This window comes from Lemur catta, chromosome 2 (assembly GCF_020740605.2).
Source record: "Lemur catta isolate mLemCat1 chromosome 2, mLemCat1.pri, whole genome shotgun sequence".
Lineage (NCBI taxonomy): Eukaryota > Metazoa > Chordata > Mammalia > Primates > Lemuridae > Lemur > Lemur catta.
This window is the reverse complement of record NC_059129.1, coordinates 129,521,482-129,536,305: the sequence shown is the minus strand read 5'-3', so window position 1 is coordinate 129,536,305 and position 14,824 is coordinate 129,521,482.

Genomic DNA, 14,824 nt, shown 5'->3' with positions numbered 1-14,824 from the left:
TTGCCTGCAAAAAGCAATAGTTTGACCTCCTCTTTCCCAATTTGGATACCCTTAATTTCTTTCTCTTGCCTTATTGCTCTGGCTAGGACTTCTAGCACTGTGTTGAATAGAAGTGGTGACAGTGGGCATCCTTGTTCCAATTCTTAGTGGGAATGCTTTCAACTTTTCCCCATTCAATATGATGCTTGCTATTGGTTTGTCATATGTGGCTTTTATAATTTTGAGATATTTTCCTTCTCTGCCTAGTTTCTGGAGGGTTTTTATCATGAAAAAGTGCTGAATTTTTTCAAATGCTTTTTCTGCAACTATTGAGATGTTCATATGGTCTTTGTTTTGCTTCTGTTTATGTGGTGAATCACATTTATTGATTTACATATGTGGAATCATCCTTGTATCCCTAAGATGAAGCCCACTTGGTCACGGTAGATTATTATTTTTTTCCTGATGTACTGTTGAATTCAGTTTGCCATCATCAAGCTTCTCAGTGGTTGATCTCTGCTCATATTTTGCTCCTTCTTGTTCTGCTCTGCAACTTCTTCCTGTGGAGACTCTTACAGGTTTTGGCACCCTTCCCTCAGAATTACACCTGATCTATGTTTGCTTGTTTATATGTTTGTCTTTCATCTAAAATTTTTCCTTCTTACTGAGACGCTTTTGCAGCTGGTGTCTCTGGTCAGCCATCTTGAATCTCTGAGGGAGAAATCTTATAATCTTTGTGAGTACTATACAAAGTGAAGGAGCTCAGGAAATTTCCCCCCAAAATATGACTTGTTGGTATAAAGAATATTTTGAATTAAACACCATTCAAGATCAAAAGGCATTGGAGGGAGCTTTCCCTCTATCTGCATAAACCAGACTGACAAATCAAAAGATAAAAAGAGACAATTGACTTCCCTTCCCCTCCCTGTTATCCCAATATATTTCAGGAAGGAGAATCAAGAATGTAACCAGATCTGGCCCAAATCATTTAAATATAATACCTATCTCTCAGGTTAATTTGCAAAGAGAATCATTTAAAGTCACTCTGTTTCCCCATCCATTTATCCTCTCTAGCACCATTTGTTCCCCCTAAATAGAATTACCTGCACTCCTCATCTTCCCCTCCCCTCCAAAAGGACAGGTATAAAAACATCTGAACTTCCTTGGGATATTGAGTAATCACTCTGATTCTCCCCATGCATATGGTAAATAAACCTTTCTCTTATTAATCTGCCTTAATTGTGAGTTGCTCTTTTAGTGAAATTTTCAGGGGAAAGTGCAAGTTTCTCTTCACCCCAACAAAAGCCTGATCCTTTGTGGGGAGTTAGCCATTTCTTTTCATTCTGTCTTCAGTGGGGGCAATCCTCAGACTCAGACCATCCTGTTATTTGCAGCTCACAACAAATACTGTGTTTCCCTAGTTAGTAAGCAAGTCCATCTCTCTTTTCATCCCATCCTGCACAACTGCCTCTGGGAAAGGAGAGAGACTAGTATTGAGGAGGAGATAGGGAGAGACTCACCCTTCCTAGCCCCACAGGACCATACAGATGTGAAAGAAGCAGAAATGGCAGAAGAGACAGTGATGGAACATGGCCCATATCACTGCTCCAGGCAGCACCGACAAGTGGAGGGAATGACATGAGCCATGGACTTTTGAACCAGAATCCAAGTCATATTTTGGCAGATCATCTTGACACTGCCCTCTCTTCATGGACAGGTAGCAAAAAATTCTTGCTGCTAGGCCGGGCGCGGTGGCTCACGCCTGTAATCCTAGCTCTGGGAGGCCGAGGCGGGAGGATCGCTCGAGGTCAGGAGTTCGAGACCAGCCTGAGCAAGAGTGAGACCCCGTCTCTACTAAAAAAATAGAAAGAAATTATCTGGCCAACTAAAAATATATATACAAAAAAATTAGCCGGGCATGGTGGCTCATGCCTGTAGTCCCAGCTACTCGGGAGGCTGAGGCAGTAGGATCGCTTAAGCCCAGGAGTCTGAGGTTGCTGTGAGCTAGGCTGATGCCACGGCACTCACTCTAGCCCGGGCAACAAAGTGAGACTCTGTCTCAAAAAAAAAAAAAAAAAAAAAAAAAAAAATTCTTGCTGCTCTTAAGTGGTCTGGGAAAATAGCTCAGGGGCACCTCAAAGGGCCCACCATCAGCCTATCTTGGTAGAGGTAAGGCAGCCAAACAAAGGAGGTGCCAGGGACTCAGAAGACTCTGTAATCCCAGCAGGACCTGAGTGGAGACCAATTAAGCAAGGGCTCTGGCAAAGGCAAGGACGATGTAACCATGAATTATATCAGCCTCCAACTATAGCTATGAATGAAGCCATCCAGCATCCACTTCTCAGAGACTAGGGGAGTGGAGTGTTGTGGAGACAGAGGAGGCAGCTCTAAGGCCCCCTTTACTGTGCTGGCAGGAGGTCACATGGAACCTCTTGGTGCACCCAGATAGCATCCCGGAGAAGAGAAGTGGAGGTGACCAGACCTGCAAGATCAAGCATTCAGGCCCAGAGGGCCTGCTCAGATTATGGGATCAGCAAAAGGATGTCGTTGACATGCTCATAGTAGTTGCCTAAGAAGGTAGAATTTCAAGATTTTTACTTTCTTCTTTACTTTTATGTATCACTTGGATTTTTTTCACCATGAACTTGAATTACTTATATAATCAGAGAAATATGCTGTGTTTATCATACAAAGATTACTGGATTGGACTAAATTCCCCCCCTTACACATATATGCATCCTATCCTTCTTGCTGTTTAAAAAATGGGTGGAGGCTCTAAAAATGATCAGTAATACAGGGAGAATAAAAGTTACACTTTCCCTGAAGTCTCAACCTAAGATGAAAGACTGAAAAATTTGCAACCACATTCTACATCCCTGCCCACCCCCAGCCATATCTGGAACTCCAGATTCAGTGAACCCTCTTTGCTGATTTACCACTCCTTTGTCTCTCAGAGACCAGCTATCCTGGTTCTTAATTTCCTGTAGGCCTGCCATGCTCTTATATTTGGTCTTTATTTATCTTTCCCACCCTTTGCTGGTTCTCCTTATTGAGATAAGGATTCATAACGTCTAAAAAGAGGGGGGGAGGTGGAGAGCAGATTCAACAATTGTTTCCTTTGTTTCTTTTGTAATCTTTGCTTATATTCAGTCAAAGACATAGTTCTTACTCAACATCCTGAGTAACCTTTAACTAAATTGCCCATGGCATTCAATAAGCAAAAGGCAGAACTCCAAACAAAGAGGTTGAGCAAATTAAACAAAAAAGGTCCAATTCAACAGTCTCTACATAGACTCAATGACAGCAGTAACTTAGCCCCTTAAGGTGGGCAAAATGATCAGGAAAAAGGAACAAGGCTGAAATGGGTCAGAGCGAATTCTCAATGTATAAATAATAATTAATAATAATATATAGAAGAAAAAGAAGAACCTCCTTGCATGAGGAGCTGGGGCGGGAGTGAGAGATAACAGACACCATCACAGCAGGTGTGCCTTGTCCTCTCAGAGCTGAATTTGGCAATCCCTTCTTCCTGGCTCCTCTCTAACAGTTCTTCAGTCACTTTGCCCAGGTCTCTGGGGCTGTTCAGCACAGGCTCCTGACCAGGGTATGGCCAGTCTGGCCCCAGGGAGAATGCTGGCCTTCCAGTTTTTCATTAAAAATTACTTCTTCCACACCCAAATCACAACTTGCCTCTCTGCCACTGGCTTTATGCTGTTGAGCCTGTTCTCCCCTGGCATCCAAATGCCCTTTCCCCATTCTAAGGGGGTGCACTTTAGTCATCCTCAGTGACACCCTGTCTTCTGCTGGACTTTACTGAACACCAGACTGGTTGCCTCTGACTACTCTCTCTAAGTCCCTGAGATCCTTTGTGATCCTGTTTTCCAAGATGCCAGCATGACCTGTCACTGCATCCCTGACAGCCTCTCCAAGCTAAGCACTCCACTCTGTCACAAAGCCCATAGAAGGCCCAACCTGAGAGTGATTTTGTCCCCCAGGGGACATTTGGTTTTATCTGGGGTATTTTTGGTTCTTACAACCGGGAGTGGGAGGGTTGTAGCCAGTATCAAGTAGGTAGAGGCAGGGATGCTACTAAATATCTTACAATGCCCAGGATAGCCCTCACAACACATAATTATCCAGCCCAAAATTTCATAGTGCCAAGGTTGAGGGACCCCTGCCCCAGAGGAAGGTTCTGCCTTCAGGGCCCTGTAGGTCCCTCCAAGAGGAGGTGTTATCTAGCCCACCCATCTAGACCATCAGCCAGACATCCTCCTTCCTTTTTTTAAAAAGGAAAATAAAGTCATGGAATTGAAGCACACAAATGTTGAAATGGCCTCATTTCACAGATGAGAAAGCTGAGGGCCCTAGGGAAGACACTATTTCACCAAGGGCAAACTGTGAGGCTGGGCTGTCTGGAACTTAATGTTCTGTTACAGTAAAAACTCCCCATTAATCTATCTGGCAGGAATTTATTCAGAAACGGAAGCCAAATCAGTCTGACAGGACCCACTCTTGACAATTCCGCTCTGTGTTCTTTTCTTGCTTCCAAAGGACAGTACAATGTCATTCTTCAGGCAGATTTCTGAATTATTTTCAAATTATTTGATGTCTATGTTTCCCTGTATTATAAAAAAATGCTAGTGTCATTCCCCGTGTATCTGCATTTGCTTAATTATTGTGTATTATCTTCCAAGGCAACATTTTCCCTGGACTGATGCTTGCCTACAAAGGCACTCTGTAAGGCAGTGTCACCCAGTGCTTATGAGCTTTCGTTCTGTAGTGACACAAATTTGGATTCAGCATTTTGTGAGTCTTCTTTTCAATTGTGGCTATAGAAACTCAATTCAGAATATTTTAAGCCCAAAAGGGGAATTTGGGAGCTCATTTATTTGGGAAATCCAAAGTCATGGCTGGCTTCAGGAATAGCTCAATCTGGGAATTCAAACAATGACATCAGAGTTTATTTTCCCTTTTCCCTCCATTTCTCCCTGCTTTCTTCTGTGGGCTTTATTTAAACCAAGACTCTCTCTCTCTACTTGGCAAAGATGACCCTCAACACCTCAGCAGCTGTAGTCTCTCAAGAACTAAAGTCTCTTCTCTCCAGCACCTGAATCAAATTCTACAACGGTCTCTATTGGCTTCAGTTGGCAGAGGAGTTGGGCCACTCCTTTGATCATCAGGTTTATCAGAATCACATGGAGTGGGAAAGGGGAACTCTACCAAAAGGAAGCATTCAGAGGCAGAGCAAGTATTAACAACCATATGTATGGATGCATATATATGCCATGAGACCATCACCAACCACAATTAAAATAATGAACATATTCTTTTCCTCCAAAAAAATTTGCTGATGTTCCTTTGTAAGCCACTGTTTACCTCTTCCCTCTTCACCCCATCTCTCTCCCTAGACAAGACATATTCAGCCTTCTGTTATGACAGATTAGTTTGTAACTTGTAAATTTTAAATAAATTGAATTATGTAATATGTCTTCTATCTGATATCTTTCACTCAACGTCATTATTTTAAAATTCATCCATTATTGATGCATCAATAGTTTCTTTTTTTATTACTAAGTAGTATTCCATTATAAAGATGTACCACAATTTGTTTCTCCATGCCCCTGTCGATGGAAATATGGGTTGTTTCCAGCTTAAGACTGTAGTGGATTAAGTTGTAGTCCCTAAAAAAAAAATGTTCAAGTCCTAATCCTCGTATGTATAAATGCAATCTTATTTGGAAATAAAGCCATTGCAGATGTAATCAAGTTAAGGGTGTCAGGAAGAGAACACCCTGGATTCAGGGCAGGCCCTAAATCCAAGGACTGGTGTCTTTATAAGAGAAAGGAGATTTGAGGCCCACAGAGATAAAGGGAAAACAACCATGTTAAGGTGGAGCAGGAGTGCCAGGAACCACCAGAAGCTGAAAGAGGCAAGGAAGGATTCTTCCCTAGGGCCTTTGAAGGGAGTATGCTTATGTTAGTAAATACCTTGATTTCAGACTTCTGGCCTCCAGAGCAGTGAGAGAATACATTTCTATTGTTTTAAGGCACCATATTTGTGGTCATTTGTTGCAGCAGCTCTAGGAAGCTAACACAGGACCATTACAAATAAAGCTGCTAAAATTCATGTACAACTTCTTGTGTAGTTATCTATGCTTTCATTCTCTTGGGTAAATAGCTAGGAGTGGAATGGTTGAGTGATATGGTAAGTATATGCTTAATATTCTAAGAAACTGCCAAACAACTTTCTAAAGTGATTGTATCATTGTACATCACCTCCTCCCAAAAAATGTATGAGAGTTTCAGTTGCTCCATATCCCCAGAAACACTTGGTACAGTTAGTGCTTTTAATTTTAACCATTTGAATAGATCTGTAATGGTATGTTGCTGTGGTTTCAATTTGTGTTGCCCTAATGACCAATGATGTTGAGCATGACCCTGTTTTACATCTATATACATTTTTTGATGAAGTGCTGTTTCAGATCTTTTGCTCATTTTTATTGGGTTTTGTTCTGTTTGTTTTTTTATTGTTGTTGTTGTTACTATGTTCTCAGGGTTCTTTATATATTCTGGATTTAAATTTTTTGTCAAATAGGGGATCTGCAAATGTTTTGTTTCACATTGTCACTAGTCTTTTCATCCTCTTAACAATGTGTTTATAACACCACAAGTTTTAATTTTGATAAAGTTTAGATTATCAATGTTGTCTTTTACGGATTGTTATTGCTGTCATGTCTAAAAAAATCATTGCCTAACCCAAGTTTACAAATATTTCTTGCATGCCTTCTTCTGGAAATTTCTAGCTTATGGTTTTACATTCAGAAGTACAGTTCATTTCCTTTTTTTGCATATTCATATCCAGTTGTTGCAGCATCATTTGTTGGAAAGACTATTCTTTCTCCGTTGAATTACCTTTGCAACTTCATCAAAAATCGATTGACCACATATGTTTGAGTCTATTTCTTGACTCTATCCTGTTCCACTGATTTATTGATCTATCATTATGCCAGTACCACACTCTCTTGATTATTATAGATTTTTATTATAAGATTCAAAGTTGGGTAGAAGTCTTCCAACTTTGTTCTTCCTTTTCAAATACTATTCTAGATCTTTTGCATTGCATTTCCACATTAATTTTAGAATCAGCTTATCCATTTTTACAGAAAAATGGTGCTGGTATTTGATTGGGATTGCTTAAATTTAATCTACAGATTAACAAGGAAAATGGACATCTGGAAAAAATTGCCTTCTGATTCATGAACATGACATATCTCTTAAATTGTTCAGCATTCTTTAGTTTCTCTCAGCAATGTCTAGTTTTGAATGCAGTTTCTTGTGCAACTTTTGTCTATTTGATCCCTAAGCATTTTATATCTGGAGATTCAACCAGGGAAGAATCTGTTTCCAAACGTACCCAAGTTGTTGGCAGAATTTATTCAGAGATCACCCTCAGCACCAAGAGGTCCCCTGCAATTCCTTACTGTGTGTGTTTTCTCAGCATGTCTGCTTACTCCATTAAGCCCACAAGGAGAATCTGGAGCAAGTCTTCTTGCAAAGCACAGTTGTATATAATGTAAATATAACCACAGAAGTGACATGTGGCAACCTTTGCCATAGTCAAGTAGTTAGAAACAAGTCACCAGTCCTGCCACACCCAAGGGAAGTATACAAGAATGTGAATACTAAAAAGTGATTATTGGGAATCACTGAGTGTCCACCACAGCTTATGACATGGGGTAGTGGGATCCTGGCTTCTAAGCATTCTGTGCTTAGGAATAGGAGCAGGTGTGTGTGTGTGTGTGTGTGTGTGGTTTTTTTCTTTGCTTCTTAAGTAGAAGGAGATCAGGCCTTCTGGGCCGGAATCATTTCCCTTTATAATTTTCATCTCCCTGTTTCATCAGTCATTATACATTGTGATAGTTTTATGTGTCAAGTTGGCTAGGAAACAGTACCCAGTTATTTAATCAAACGTGAGTCTTGATGTTGTTGTGGGATATTTCATAGATGTGGTTAACACCTATAATCAGTTGACCTTCAATAAAGGACATCATCCTTGATAATATGGGTTTACCTCATTCAATCAATTGAAGGCCTTAAGAGGAAAAACTGAGGTTTCACAAAGAAAAAGAAAATGCTCAAGACTGCAACATCTCTTCTGCCCTGAGTTTCTAGCCTGCGGGCCTGCCCTACAGACCCCAGGCTTGCTGGCCCCCACAACTGCATGGCCAATTCCTCAAAACAAATCTCATAGTTCATACATAGATATCCTATTGGTTCTTTCTCAGAGAACCCTGATAGATAAGCCACATTTGTTGAAATATTTCATCTGCTGGTAGCTTTCTTCCCATTCTTTTTACTTTTGTGAATTCATAGGTCTTTAAAATCCCTTTACTATTATTTTAATGGAGTCTTACAAGGGAAACCATACAACTCTGTGTTCAGTCTCAAATTAGATGTCAAGATAAAGATGACACAGTTAGGTAAGATTTGAACCTCTAATTGGAAATGTGTTATTCTCATGGTTTTTTTTTTTTTAAATAAGTTTCTTTAAAATTTTCTTAAAATAATACTATTTATATGGCAGATATACAAGAGAAAAGCTAAGGGGAAAAACTCATGATTAGATGCAGCAATCCAATTGCCAAATAAATTTCTTCAATATATGTTTGGGAAAGAGAGAGAGGAAAAAAAAACACAGGTAGTTTATAGGTACCACAATTCATTCAGAGTGGCCAGCTAGCACTAGGGAAAAGCAGAGGCAGCTTTGGTTGAATTTGATGTGATGCCCTAAGGAAATCTCTTTTTATTGACTTTTTAATACAAAAATCCCAGAATTTTATACCAGTTTTTCTATTTAATGCATTCACAAATGAGCATAAATGTGCTAAAAAGCAAGGGATCAACTAGACTAGGCAATTAATCCAGACACTGCTGCTAGTGGGCAAGCAGAAACAGGAAAGCGTTATATGACCAACATAGAAAAGTGGACATTATTGAATAACGGCAGGAAGAACTTAATACTTCAACCAGATGGGGTTCTTCTCTACCTGCTGAAAAATAAAAATATATATAAGCCCTTCACTGCATTAACACAGAGAAAAGAAAGCTTTTTATTGATCAAGACTTCCCTGGGCATTCACAACAGCTGTGAATAAAGTCATACAGCTGTCTAGTCCAGGATTACATAGATCTGTGCAGTAGCCAATAGGAAAAGAAATAGCTACCCATGTACATGGGTATGTGGTCATTTGAATTTTTCCTAAGATACTGACAGTTTTGTGCAATTTTGGTAACAACCAACATTATTAAGTTCTCCCCATATACAAGGTACTATTCCAAGTGATTTTCATGTCTTATAGTGTCTCCTTATCTCTTATCTCTTTTGCTTCAGAGTCTTCCTAGCACAGGAGGTCTCAATAGAGTATGCTTATCAGCCCATACCAGGTCTCACTTTAATGGTCCTGTTTTATTTCTGCTGCAGCTCTGGAGACATCATGTTGTGACTGTCATTCTCCCCTTGAGCTCTTTCTTATCTTAAACTTTCATTAACTCTGTACACTTGAGTTCACGCACACACACACAGGCATGCACCTTGAACTCTCTTTCACTCATTCAGTTTCAGTCTTTTCAAGACTTCATTACAATCCTTTTCTGATTGATCACCTAACATCAACTTAAGCTTTAGTTTATTGCTATAAAAGTCACTCTTAATAATTGCCATTGGACTTGTAATTATAGCGATAGGCCTTATAACTTGACTCCTGGTGGCTCACCCCTATTCTTTTGTTGCTTAACTTGACAAGAATTTCTCGATTGCCTGTTCCAGGCCCACAATATCGCTCTTCACTGTAGTGAACAAACACGTATAAGACTTATCTCCGTTTACAATCCAGCCAGGAGAGAAAAGACGTGAAACGATCAGGGAAAGTCATAAAACAATAAAATGTGCTGAGTTTAATATAATTTTCCCTTTTGAAAAATCTTCCACTGCCACCTCCACTCACACCTGCTCCTCAGTTTCTACAGACTATTTTCTCCTCCTGCTCCATTCTCACATATGCAGATTTCCCTGCTGGCACTTCCCTCATCTTGTATTTCATCTGTCCGGTTAGGCAAGACAGGAGATCTTGTCAGAGTGGATACTTCGGCAGCTCAGCTCAGTAACAAACTCTCAGTAAAAGTCTTGGGAATGCTCGGATGTGCAAATAATGATGCAGTTTCATCCTTAGTTCCCATTTTCACTGTGGATTTTTTCAGGAGGCATAGAGAGTGAGGAAGAGAGGTGGGGATGGGAGAGAGAGAGAGAAGCCACAGCTCATGGTCCTGGCTCTGGGCAGAGTGTAAAGCCCACCTGGATGGTGGCGGAGTATTCTGTAGGAACAATATAGAGGTCAGGATTTTTTAAATTGTTGCATCATTATTCCCTTCTTCTGTACTTAATGATGGCATTTGAAAGAACAGTGCTCAGATGACAGTGAACATCAAGGGCTTGGGGACTTGGTTAATATCCTTGACACCATAGTATTACAGTAGCTGAAAATCTAATGGAACTCTGATAGAATATAAACATAAATAATTATAGTCCCTGCCCTTTTGTCTTTCTATCTTCTTATACACTAAAGGGAACATGCCATATTACTTAAGAAGATGATTACATTAGACTTTTATTTAATCTTTATTTAGACCATAACATCTTTTCTTCTTTTGGTGTTACCAAAAGAGAAAATTTGGTGCACTTAAATACAGGCTTGCTCTTTCTACAAGAGAGAGGTATGAATATGACAATATTTCTGCTCTGCACCAGACCGCTGCTGAAGAGGGAGAGGTGAGCAATGATGGGGTCAGAGGTAGACTCCTGACCTAAGGGCAACCTGGCCATAGGCTCCTCAAGTCTACTGCAGTGCTAGAGAGCAAAAAGGTGCTGCCCAGGTAGGTCACACAGACTGTCTCTGCATAGAATTTTCATGGGGAAGTAAGAGAGTATTAACCATTGGTGGGTACTGAGAGAAATAAGAATAAAATGTACAAAGGCAAGCAGAGACCAAAAGAGAAGCATAATCACCGAGGTGAAATAGGTTAGGTTAGCTGGATCATGCACCTCCCTTGGGTCTGGAAACACAGCTCTTGTGTTTCTCTGGCAATTCAATCTCTCTTCATGCCATTGGTCTCATGGTAGCTCCATTGTTAGGGGGTGGGGGAGGCTATAAACTCCTGACCACCAAGCAGCCCAAGCCAATACACCGTTTCTTACTGTCATTTGTGGGCGTGAAGGGAAACTTCCCCTTTCCCAAAAAAGTTCACTGAAAGATCAACTCTCTTTCTCATCAGCTCAGACGACATTCTCTGAGATTGACCATATCCTAGGCCACAAAGCATGCCTAAACACGTTTAAAAAAAACAGAAATTGTACCAAGCATCTTCAACTACAGTTGATGATTCTGATCATCTCTTCTCCCGCCTATCTCTGCCAAACACAATCTTGTGACCTCTTCTCAGGACCTGCACCGGGACAGTTCCGTTGAGCCATCTCCTATAGCACAAAGAGCAAAGAACATTCCCCTACCCCTCCAGACCACTGGCCTGAGGCAGGGATGCAGGAGTGAGAAGGTTTTAAAGAGACAAAAACCATTTTTGCTTTTTTTTTTTTTTCAGGCCACTCCTTCAGCACAACAGCAAGGGCAGAGAGCTGCTGTTCAGGGGCTGCCGGGGAAGCAGCACTGTCTACCCACCTCTCCTGTGCCTGGCCGTCAGCTCAGATCTTCACTCCTGGGCCTCATGGCAGGAATCATGTCATTCAAGTGACGTGACAGCCCAGGGGCTATTTCCAGGGGCTATTTCCAGGTCTCTTTGTCATTTATACCGGCAGTATAAACAAACTTGAGACGTTTTCTTTAAAGTGAGTCCTCACATGGAAGAGAATAAACAGAAAGGAGAAAGAGAAGGAAATAAAGGTCTTAAAAATGAGAACGTATTAGTTTACTAGGACTGCCACAACAGAGTACCACGGACAACAGAAATTTGTCTTCTCACACTTCGGGAGGCTGGAAGTTCAAGATCAAGGTGCCGGCAGGGTTGGTGTCCTCTGAGGTCCCTCTCGTTGGCTTGCATGTGGCTACCCCAGTGCTGGCTCTTTGCTTGGCCTTTCCCGGTAGCTCTCTGTGGGTCCAGCTTCCTCTGGGGACCCCAGTCGGATTGGATTAGGGCCTACACTAACAGCCACACTTCATCCTGCTCACCTCTGTGAAGGCCCTGTGTCAAATACCGTCACACCCTGAGGTACGGGGGTTGGCGCTTCAATACTTGAATTTTGGGGAGACACAATGCAGTCCCTAAAAGAGAAAGAGGGGGTTTGTGGTGAAGGAACTCAGGAAATTTCACCCCAAAATATGTCTCTTTTGTATAAAGAATATTTTGAATTAAAGGCCATTCAAGATCAAAAAAGCATTAGAAGGGGCTTTCCCTCTGTCTGCATAAACCAGACTGACCTGATCAAAAGATCAAAGGAGTATTTGACTTCCCTCCCTCTCCCTGCTATCTCAATATAGTGCAGAATGCAACCAGACCTAGCCTAAGTCATTTAAAACATAACACCTGTCTCTCAGGTTAATTTACAAGTCGGTCTGTATCCTCCATCCATTCATCCTCACTAGCAGCTGTTTATTGCCCCTAAACAGAATTACCTATACTCATCTCTCTCTCCCCTCTAAAACGCATGTATACAAATATCCTAACTTTATTGGGATATTGAGTAATCATTCTATGATTCTCCCCATGCACATGGTAAATAAACCTTTCTCTTATTAAACTGCCTTAATTGTGAGTTGCTCTTTCAGCAAACTTTCAGGGGAAAGGACAAGTCTCTCTTCATCCCTACAGTGGAACCAATGGAAAAAATCCTTCCCAGGCGCAGGTCAATCACTGGGTCCCTTCAGCATGTCGTAAATCCCGCACTTTTTGTAGGTGAGAGCCCAGCAGGACATGCCCAAGGATGGCCCTGTGGTGGCCCTGCCAGTGCTAAGTCCCAGAGGGCTCTGCCTTCCTCGCAGCCTTCCTGATCTTTCTGAAGATCGGCCTGTGACTCTCCTTGGTCACTTCCCAGCCCACACAATCACCTTCACTACGCAAACCCTTAAACAGACATCCTTGGCACAATGTTCCTGAACTTGGGATCCCCGCCTCCACTGGATGCTTTGAGAGAGGGTTTCTTCACTCTCAGCCCAGTCTGCCTGCAGGGTCTGCTCATTTGCCCAGAACCCCTCGGGTTATTCTAAACTGGTGATGTTTCAAAATAGCCAATAGCCACCAACAAGACCTGCTGGATTTCCGTACATGTTTAAAAGGCATGGGTTTCTCCTCTGACTGGTCTGGCCAGGATGCTGGACTTCTTTAATACAGTAACTGCCATGTGAGTTGTATTTAACTCACACTAGTTTTGAGCCCGGGGCCTCATGAAGCGTATGTAACTCACACGTCTCCACCTTGGGAGCCGCAAGAACTATTTTCCAAGTTGCATATAACTCATGTACAGAAAACAATAAAAAATAACAAATTTTTTATTAAATTAGAAAGAATCATTTTGTTTTCAAAGTTTTCATTCTATTTTTGTAATAAAACACCATGGCCTCAAGAAAAAATTTTTTTTCTAGTGTGGCAGTTAATGTTATAAATGTCAGACTCTGAGGACTCCCACAGTCAAGGTCAAGCAGGCTTTATTTCCACACGCTGGGCAGTGCTGTTTTCTTGAATAACTATCAAAGCAGATGGACAATTCCCAGCTGCATGTCTCCTTTTCATTTGAAAATTTCTGCCTTTTGTGTCAGGTAGCAAGCAGGGCTTTCTACCAAGGGTTCTTCTAAGCACAACAGGCTGACCTTGAACTCCATGTTGGCAAACACAGAAAACATCTCCAAAAACTGTCACCGTCCATCCAACTGAGACTCCTGGTGCTGTCTCATGTCATCTATATCTGGAAAAACTGGTTATAGGTCACATGTGAAAACAGTAAAGCGGGACAGCTGTGTTTTTATGGGTTATTTTCCTACTTCTGAACGCTTGATGTTGTTACATCCATGTTACATTTGCTGTGCTGTATTTTTCATCTCATATTTCCAATAAAGTGTTCACTTCCCAGCATGGTTGGTTTTTACCCACTCCAGAAATCTCTGACTCTGTGTCGGGTGGTAGTGAGGAAGAGATCTTGAGAGCGTCGGGGACGGAGGGCAGGTGAGCCATTCATGGGCTCCCTCCAGCCTCTGCCTGGCTCTTCTCTGGATTCCGCCTCCCCCAGGGAGTCTGCCTGACATTGTGCCTGTGAGCCACACACAGCCCCCAGTCATGCTGTCACTCCTGCCTTCTTTGCCTTGGTGAGATACTTGAGAGCCTGGTGACCAATTTCACTATGACTGGGCTTTCCACATGGTCCACAACTTCAACAGAAAGGAGCCAGTTGCCAGAATTACTCTTTCTGACTACTTCCGTGTTAATATCCCCAGAGGTTTCTGCATCATATGGTCCCCGTGCATGTGCCTGCAGGAAAGACAAAGCCTGAATGTATCAGCTCACCTCCAGGGAAGCATTCCGTCTGCCCTACCCTGTTTCATATTCTGGGAGTAGACACTGCAGTAAGGATGTACCAGGTGATGGCCCTAGAGCAGAAAAAGAACATCCTTATCCCCATAAGTTAAATTCTAATTTCCCATTAAGTAAATTTAGTGAACGGTGGAGATGAGAATGTAACAAAGGGAGAAGACTCCCTGGGTATCTCTTGTCTACTGAAACGGAATCATAACACTTCCGTGGCAATGAACCTGAACTGCTTGATATCCATTTCTGTCACTACTAGCCTT